Below are 8,385 nucleotides of genomic sequence, written 5' to 3'. Positions count from 1 at the left end.
GAGAACTGAAGTATGAAGTAGAAACACTGAACAGGACTCACAGCATGTAGCAACCAGAAGGTACTATGACTCTTACTAAGTCAGCCCAGCACAGCAGTGGACCCCAACCCTGGATTTCAGAGGACTGAAGAATGAATGCAAAGTCAGGAAACAGGAAACAGGCTACAGCCCACTCTCAAGTGGCTGAGCCCTGTAGGGCAAGAGAAAAGGGTCGTAGCTAAAACCCTCTGGGACTGACAAAGGGCTTTTGGTTAAGATGGAAAAGACTGGAGCTTGGTTCAAGGAAGGAAGGGGAGGCCTCAGTCACTCACTAATCCTGAACTTGAGCAGGTCATCTTTATAAAATGGGATAATAATTAGGATAAACCTTCAGGATTCAAACAAAATAACCTACATGAAGGCCTTCTGTAAAATGTCAGAGCATTACATACATTACTGTTATTAACTAGGTAAATGATTATGTTGACATTTGTAAAATCTAAGTGGCTTTACCATTATGCTTGTTTCTTCTCCATAACCAGAGAATATTATATCTTCACTGCTGGAGAGGAAAAGAGAGGGATCAGAGCAAAATAGCTAGTGAGGATCAATCAGAAGACATACTTGCCATTTTTCTGTTGGGCATGGATGAGGGTGGTGGTTTATTCTGAAAAGCATATGAATCAGCAACCTTTTTCTTTTTTAAAAAGATGTATTTATTTATTCATGAGAGACACACAGAGAGAGGCAGAGACATAGACAGAGAGAGAAGCAGGTTCCCTATGGGGAGCCTGATGTGGGACTCGATCCCAGGACCCTGGGATCATGACCTGAGCCAAAGGCAGATGCTCAACCACTGAGTCACCCGGGTACCCCCAGCAACCATTTTTTTATTCATGGTAAACAGGAAAAATATCTAAAGCCTAGCAGTATGCAACCAACAGATTGTACATGTTACAAAGGCAAATGTAATAATAAAGGAACTAGAGTTCTATAAAAATTAAATAATGAAAATGGTATTTCAGAAAGCCATTAGCAAGGAACTATGATGCTAGGAACAGTCCCACTTTCAATGTAAGCAAAGACCTTTGCTTTTAAAATCCTTAATGAAAATAAGTCCAAAAAACAGTACTAAAAGCTACGGGAAAGTCTTGAAAATCAAACTGTCAAAAAAAAAAAAAAAAAAAAAAAAAACCAACCCACAAATCCAGGCTGCGTCAATGCCCATAATGGGCACCGAAGTCAATACCACGCATGTTCATTAAATGTCTACAAACCACCGCTAAGTGGATATATACAGTCCATTTTGTGTGTTTATTCTAGTGTGCAGCGTTTTTTTTTTCCCCTCCTTGTTTAAATGAAAAGCCTGTTGCCAGCACTAAAGAATTTCAAAATTTCAGATTCTGGCTTAAAACTACAGCCAGTGGAGAGTTCCCGTGGAGCTTCCCATTGTCTCTTGCCCCAGACTTTTCTCCTCCCCTGTGTGCCTTTCTCATCTTGCCCCCTAGCCTCATCTCCCCCACCTTCTGCACCCCTGGCAAAGTGACTGCCAAGAATGAATGGACTAAATTCAGTTATTTTTCTTTTTTTTTTTTTTTTAAGATTTTATTTATTTATTCATGAGAGATGCAGAGAGAGAAAGGCAGAAGGAGAAGCAGGCTCCATGCAGGGAGCCTGACATGGGACTTGATCCTGGGTCTCCAGGATCATGCCCTGGGCTGAAGGTTGGCAGTAAACTGCTAAGCCACCCGGCCTGGCTGCCCAGTTATTTAATTTTTCATCACGAGTTTTAGTTACCTGAGAAGCATTTGTATTTTCAAAGCTATCTCATGGTTAAAAGGAAGTCTCCACATTCTAGTAAGCAAATGAGACACAGATTCTCTTGTGGGGAAGGAACCAGAGGCTCACGGCCTTGAAATCACATGACACTGGCTGCAGCACCCCTGGGTGGTTGCGAGAGGTCAGTCTGGAAGTAAAACTTCCCCCTTGGCTCTCAGCTCACTATTCCAGATTTACTGAAATTGAATATCAGATTTTTATTTCCTTCTCCTAAGAGCAGGCTTCAGTGAAGATAAAGTGAGGGAGAATGCCATTCAGGGAGCAGTAAGCCCAGCAGAGAAGAGTGTGTAATCTTCACCAACCCATGGGCAAAGGGCCCTGAGCTGCTCTGCAGGAGGTGTTTTAATAAGGATACGAAATAGACTTGGGGATTTTTTTTTTTTTTACCTCTAAATAAAGGTTTGGAGAAATCAGAACTAAAATATAATTTTGCTTTATTTTCAAAACATGTTATTTGTACTCTTCTACCTTCTTTAACAACAAAACAGCAATTATCTTAATAGGAATAAAAAGAAGATTTAGTAAAATGGCATTTTACAAGGCTTAAGCAAAACAAATGTCTGAATTAGTTTTTAAAAGTAATTTGTGAAAAAAATAAAAATAAAAGTAATTTGTGGGAGGCCTGGGTGGCTTAGTGGTTGAGCATCAGCCTTCAGCTCAGGTCGTGATCCCGGGGTCCTGGGATCCAGTCCCATGTCAGGCTCCCCACGGGGAGCTTGCATCTCCCTCTGCGTATGTCTCTGCCTCTCTCTCTATGTCTCTCATGAATAAACAAAATCTTTAAAAAAAAATAGCTGTGCTACCAATTATTATGAGGTTTGCTCATACTAAACACTTTGCATTGGTGAAGTACTTTATTAATCTGATTTGTAAGTATATGTTCAGTACCTCGTGTATGACTATATCGTCAAAACAAGCTTAATGCTGGAGATACTCTCCATTTGGTGGCCCTATAAATGGCAATTAGGTGGTGAAGAAACTGAAATCTATTGCCTGCCAGGAACTACGCTCTAAGAGCGTTACTCAATAATCCACCTCAGTGGCTATTATCATTCTTTTCATACAGATGAGGAAACTGGAGAGAAGTAAAATTAAGAAATCAGCCCAAGATCACACAGCTGATAAGTGATAGAGGTGAGACTGACCCTTGCTCTGTCACTACCATGGTCCTTTCACATTTGTTGATGAATCAAATAAGTAATTTAAATCATGAGGTTGCTGGCCCCTGACCAGCCATCAGAGTGGGGCTTTGGGGTCGTCAAATAATATAAATGCACAGCCTGCTTGCTTGGCTTGTGATAAGGGTCCTCTGCACTGCCAGAAAACTGCTGGAGCTGTCTTGAACCCAGAATCCTGTTGTGTTTGAGCAAACAGGGAGCATCTAAGAGTACATAAATTCAAATTCCTTACGGTATTTCTTATAAAATAATTTATCAGCTTAACTAAGATGTCATTCTGTGAAATCAATATCTAAGACCTTTTTCCTGTTAGGAAGTTTGTTATTCATACTTAAACTGTGAATATCAAACCAGTATTTCTTACTTTCGGCCAACAATGACTACAATAATGAAGAAAACTTTTGTTCAAATACACAGATGATTTCACCTAGCAACAGAACCAAGGCAGGACCCCAATTAATGAGTTAATAGTTCAAGCAATCATTCACCCATTGATTCATTCAAAAATTAACTAAACACCTAAAATGTACTAGACCTTGTGCTAAGCCAACTAGAGATATAATAATAACTAGGGATGCCTGGGTGGCTCAGTGGTTGAGCATCTGCCTTCAGCTCGGGTCATGATCCCAGGGTCCTGGGATGGGTTCCTGCAATGGGCTCCCCACAGGGAGTCTGCTTGTCCCTCTGCCTGTGTCTCTGCCTCTCTCTGTGTCTCTCATGAATAAATAAATAAAATCTTTAAAATATATATATAATAATAACTAACATTTATTGAGCACTTTATAGTCTATCAAGCACTTTCTAAAGGCTTTACATAGGGGTGCTTGGGGTGCTTAGTCGGTTGAGCATCCAACTCTTGATTTTGGCTCAGATTCCTGATCTTGAGGTCGTGAGATCTAGGCCTGTATGGGGTTCCACACACAGTGGGAAGTCAGCTTGAGATGTTCTCTCTCCCTCTCCCTCTGCCCCTCCTCCCGCTCTCACTCTAAATAAATAAGCACATAAAAATCTTTATTTGAAAAAAAGAAAGAAATTCTTTGAGGCAGGAAGAATAAAACAAAATAAAACTATAAAGGCTTTACATGTAATATCTCAAGTAATCTTCATAACAATCTATAAGGGACTGGCCTATCTCTAGCATCTGCCAGATTAGAAGCAAGAATAAAATAGAGGACCCTGGCCTACCTCTCTTCTTTTCCCACCAGCAACATATCTTGCACCACAGAAAGAACCTTGGATCAATGGGTGTGGACATCTCAGACAAAACATCTAAACTGTGTCCACCTTCCCACTCTGCAAATAGATCTTTAGTCACATAAGGTTTCTGGCTCTGCACACCAGTGACAGTCTCCTTTTGAAAGGATGGACCAGGGACAGAAGCCCAACTGGCTCCAGAAGCATGCTTAGAGTTCTTTGAGTAGGGAGTCCTAGGATCTCAGGCATCAGAAGTATGGTCTAATGGAGACAGAGGGCTCTGAGACAGGCCTGGCCCCCCAGCGGTAGTGCTGAGTAGTTCATGAGCCAGGCCCCAGGGCTGCTCAGACCCACAGGTTCTTTACCACTATTTGGTCTAGAGGTGTCCTCCACCCCAGGGCTTGCCCACTTAGGGAGGACACCTGGTCTGAGAGAAGTGGGCAGTTTTGTGAACAGTGTGTGATAGAAGTGCAAGCCTGTTGGTTTCCCTGCCCATATTTTGGAGGTGTTGAATTAGCCTGGGAAGAAACCCATCATAATGAACCATGGTGCATGTCATTATCACTTTTTTCCTATCAAGTCCTTACCCTCCCCTACAGGATGCTCTCTCTCTCTAGGGTTGGAACGCTGAAGATGGAAGACAGCTACATCTGGAGTTTGGGAGTTGGTTGGGGAATATAAAATATGGGCTTCCAGAACAGAAAAAGTCTTCTGAGGGGAGGGAGTCCACCACAGGAGAAGTTCTCATTAAAGCAATGGCTTTCCAACAGGACTGGCCTCTGAACTCACTCTCTTTGATACCATCCTAGCAGAATTCAACCTCCTGAATAAATTTTCCCCGGTGGAACCAATTTGGGGATTTGGGCTGGCATTTCACTCATTGCTTCAGTAAATGTTTGGGTGCTTGCTTTGTGCCAGGGACACCACAAAACTGAACAAAACAAAGTCCTGTGTTCATGGAACTTAAAGTGGAAAAAAAAAAAAAAAGAGAGAAGAAGTATGGTCTAAAAGAAGTAGGTACAGGCAGGGCACCAGAGTGGCTCAGTGGGTGAGCATCTGCCTTTGGCTCAGGTTGTGATCCCAGGGTCCTGGGATTGAGTTCCACATTGGGCTCCCCATAGGGAGCCTGCTTCTTCCTCTGCTTATGTTTCTGCCTCTCTTTGTGTGCCTCTCATGAATAAATAAATTAATAAGATCTTGAGGAAGAAGAAGAAGAAGAAGAAGAAGAAGAAGAAGAAGAAGAAGAAGAAGAAGAAGAAGAGGAGGAGGAGGAGGAGGAGGAGGAGGAGGAGGAGGAGGAGGAGGAGGAGGAGGAGGGAGGGAGGGAGGGGGAGGGGGAGGGGGAGGTACAGGCATGTTCCTTTGGCCTTATGTAGGGTCTGATTATCTGCGGGGTGGCACAGAGCCAGAGTGGTATTGGAGCAGTGTCCTCTAAAACACCAGGCCTTGGGCAGCCCAGGTGGCTCAGCGGTTTAGCGCCGCCTTCAGCTCAGGGCGTGATCCTGGAGACCTGGGATCAAGTCCCACGTCCGGTTCCCTGCATGGGGCCTGCTTCTCCCTCTCCCTGTGTCTCTGCCTCTCTCTCTCTCTCTCTCTCTCTACCTCTCTATCTCTCATGAATAAATAAATAAAATATTTTAAAAATAAAAAATAAAAAAAATAAAGCACCAGGCCTGGCAGGAGCCCCAGGTTTCAAGGATGGAAAGGAAGTATCAGGGAGGACGGCACTGTTACTATCCCCAATTGGATGATGAAAAAACTAAGATGAGAAGTTAAGTAATTTGTCTCAGGTCACGTAGCTAGTAAGTGGCAGAGCCAGAGTTTAGATGCAGGCAGTCTCTGGTGTCAGACTGTATGGGCTCAAGTCCCCAGCTCTACCCATTAGACTATGTTGCCTCTCCACAGGTTCCTGGAGAAAACAGTTCTCTGTTGTGATAGAGCTTATCATGTAGTGGGAAAGGCAGACACTAAACAAGGTTAAAAAACCCAGATAAGTATATAATTATATACTTTATGATATACAAATCATATAAATTTTATGTGCTGTAAGCAAAGGGTAGTGATAGATGTAACCAGTGGGGCCAGGGCAAGGAAGCTCATTTGGACAGGGGTCCTTATAGAAGGTCTTTCTAAAGATCTTGCACTAAGGTGATAGCTAAACGCTAAGAAATAGTCAGTGGTCGTTCAAAGTCAAAGGGAGCAGGGCAGCTGGGTGGCTCAGGCAGCTAAGCATCTGCCTTCCGCTCAGGTCATGATCTCAAGGTCCTGGGATTAAGCCCCACATAAGGGCTCCCTGCTCAGCAGGGAGTCTGCTTTCCCCTCCCCATCTCTCATGCTCTCGCTCTCTCTTTTTCAAATAAATAAATAAAAATCTTAAAAAAAAAGTCAAAGGGCAGCCCAGTCCAGTGAGAGGGTCTAGCAAATATATATCTATACATACATCTCCACTCTGCCCCTGCCAGATTGGGGCATCTATCCAAGTTTATTCAAAACTTCTATTTTTCAAACCATATTCACATCTCCTCATTCACTAAAGCATTCGTTCATTTATTTATTCAAAAATATTTCTAGAAGCCTATTTTAAGTTTCATGGTGCAAATCTTGACATTTGGAAGTTTATAATCAGCCTAGTAGGGTAGCATAGATGCCCAAATAACTACAGAAACGGTGAACATTGGGGCACCAAGTGGCTCAGTGGGTTAAACCTCTGACTCTTGGTTTCAGCTCAGGTCATGATCTCAGGGTCATGAGATCGACCCTGGCATCCAGTTCTGTGCCCAGAGAGGAGTCCGCTTGAGATTCTCTCTCTCCCTCTCCTGCTCTCTCTGCCCCTCTGCTTGCTCCTGTTCTCTTTCTTTCTCAAATAAATAAATAATAAATAAATAAATAAATAAATAAATAAATAAATAAATTTTTTAAGTGTGAACGTTTAACTGTTTACTAGACAATAAGCACTGTACTAAATCCCTTACTTACATGCATTATTTCATTGACTCTTCATGATAACCTTATGAAATACATACTATTATTGTGCACATTATATAGATGAGAAGCTGAGCAGCTAGGTTAACGTGCCGTGGTTGCATAGCTGGTAAGTGGCTGAGCCATTTAGCTACCACATTAAAGTATATTTCTAATACACAAATTAGAGGAGAGAAGAGAATTTGCAGGTAAGGAGAAGAAATGCCACTCTGCTTGTGCCTTTCATTGATTACCCTTCTCTTCAGAGCCTACTAACACCGGAGAAGGGTGAGTCCTGAGGCTCCACTGGACCTGCTCTAAGTGCTAGCTCCCTTCCTCAGGAGCCTGATGGGGCCCCTGGAGGCTACTGGCTGGAAGACTCCTCAGTAAATCCCAGTCCACTAATCTTGTCTCGTGCAGGTGAGCACAGAGAGATCCACTCTGTCCCAGGTAGTCTAGGGTTTGGCTTCTGTACCTGGTCATGGCCCTTGGGGTAGTCAACAGCACTAGTACTTGTAGGCAATGTCCTCTCTCCAGAGCTTCCTACAAATAGAATTCCAGCTGCCCACTGCCCCAGATCCCTCCAGTCACTGCAGACTATATTAGACTTTTTGGAATGGGGGGAGGGGTGAAGGCAGTACATGGTCGGGGAGAGGTAGTGGTATTTAAAAGATAGTCATGGCTCTTTGGAAATATCAGTTTAAAGCACATGGTTTTCCCCCTTTTAGCTAACTTCAGCTAATTCTCATTTTTCTGCATCCACATATTTTCATTAGAAAGCTAATGACCTCAAACCACTCTCAGCAAATACCGAATGATCCTATTTTGCAATCCCTAATAGCCTATGTGCTGACACAGTGTCATAAATTAATAAAGTACATGTCAAAGCATATAATCAAACTCTGTGATTGGGTGCACATTCTGGAAACTTGTTTCATTTTTAATAACAAACTCATAGGCAGAAGTGTCTCTAGTACTTCTCATTCTCCAGACCCCAAATCTTGGGAGAGTTCTTCCATAAATATATTCCAGCCGAGATCTTTAACTTGTAGTTCATGGATGCTCTGAAATTGTATGCAAAATTGAGAAGGTGTAAGTACATCTTTCTGGGGAAAGGATCCATAACTTTCATCAGATTCTCAAAGAACCAACAATTCCCCAGAGGTTGCGAATTATTGCATTTCAGTGATCTCACCACAAATCTTAATTCCTCTCTTGCACAATTTCGATATGT

General features: G+C 42.6%; 1 long non-coding RNA gene across 2 annotated transcripts in view; it reads right to left on the bottom strand.

The window, feature by feature from the left end:
- Positions 1–8,059: 8,059 nt before the first annotated feature.
- Positions 8,060–8,385, bottom strand: part of LOC144300785 (uncharacterized) — a 33,909-nt gene continuing 33,583 nt past the window's right edge. For both annotated transcript variants that reach the window (XR_013367564.1, XR_013367563.1), the window contains exon 3: positions 8,060–8,215. This is a non-coding gene — a long non-coding RNA (uncharacterized LOC144300785). The remainder of the gene's footprint in view (positions 8,216–8,385) is intronic.

The sequence above is a fragment of the Canis aureus genome, chromosome 29 (genome assembly GCF_053574225.1).
Source record: "Canis aureus isolate CA01 chromosome 29, VMU_Caureus_v.1.0, whole genome shotgun sequence".
In the NCBI taxonomy this organism is placed as follows: Eukaryota; Metazoa; Chordata; class Mammalia; order Carnivora; family Canidae; genus Canis; species Canis aureus.
The sequence above is the reverse complement of the archived record's forward strand: the minus strand, read 5'-3'. Positions and strand labels throughout refer to the sequence as shown.